This window comes from Gavialis gangeticus, unplaced genomic scaffold (genome assembly GCF_001723915.1).
Source record: "Gavialis gangeticus isolate Ggan-Ray unplaced genomic scaffold, GavGan_comp1, whole genome shotgun sequence".
NCBI lineage: Eukaryota > Metazoa > Chordata > Crocodylia > Gavialidae > Gavialis > Gavialis gangeticus.
In genome coordinates, this window is record NW_017729032.1 from 1,775,317 (window position 1) to 1,775,708 (window position 392).

The following is a 392-nucleotide window of genomic DNA, read 5'->3' on the forward strand; positions in this document are numbered from 1 at the left end:
TCCCCGCCCCCCGCAGCGCCCCTAGGGGCCTGGCGCTGTCTCCAAGCTGCTGTCAGGACTGCCGCGACGCGGAGCCCGGGCTGCAGCACCGCCAGCGTTTATACACGTACTTCTTCGGCCTGCAACCCTCAGCAGGTTCACGGGCGAGCCGGTGCGCTGCCGCTGCGTTGTCCGTGCTGACGTGCATTTGGCCACATGTGCGGCGGCAAGCCCAGGCGGAAATGAGGCCTGTAGAGGCTCCGCCTGAACACCTAAGAAGGTCCGCCGATTCCCCAGAAGGCCTTTGTGACGACTGTTGCGCCCACTGCCCTGAGCTCGGCTCCCTGCAGGCGGTGACGGGGTGGACCTTGACTTGGCATCACCTGGTCTGCCAGGACGCTGGTCTTATGTTT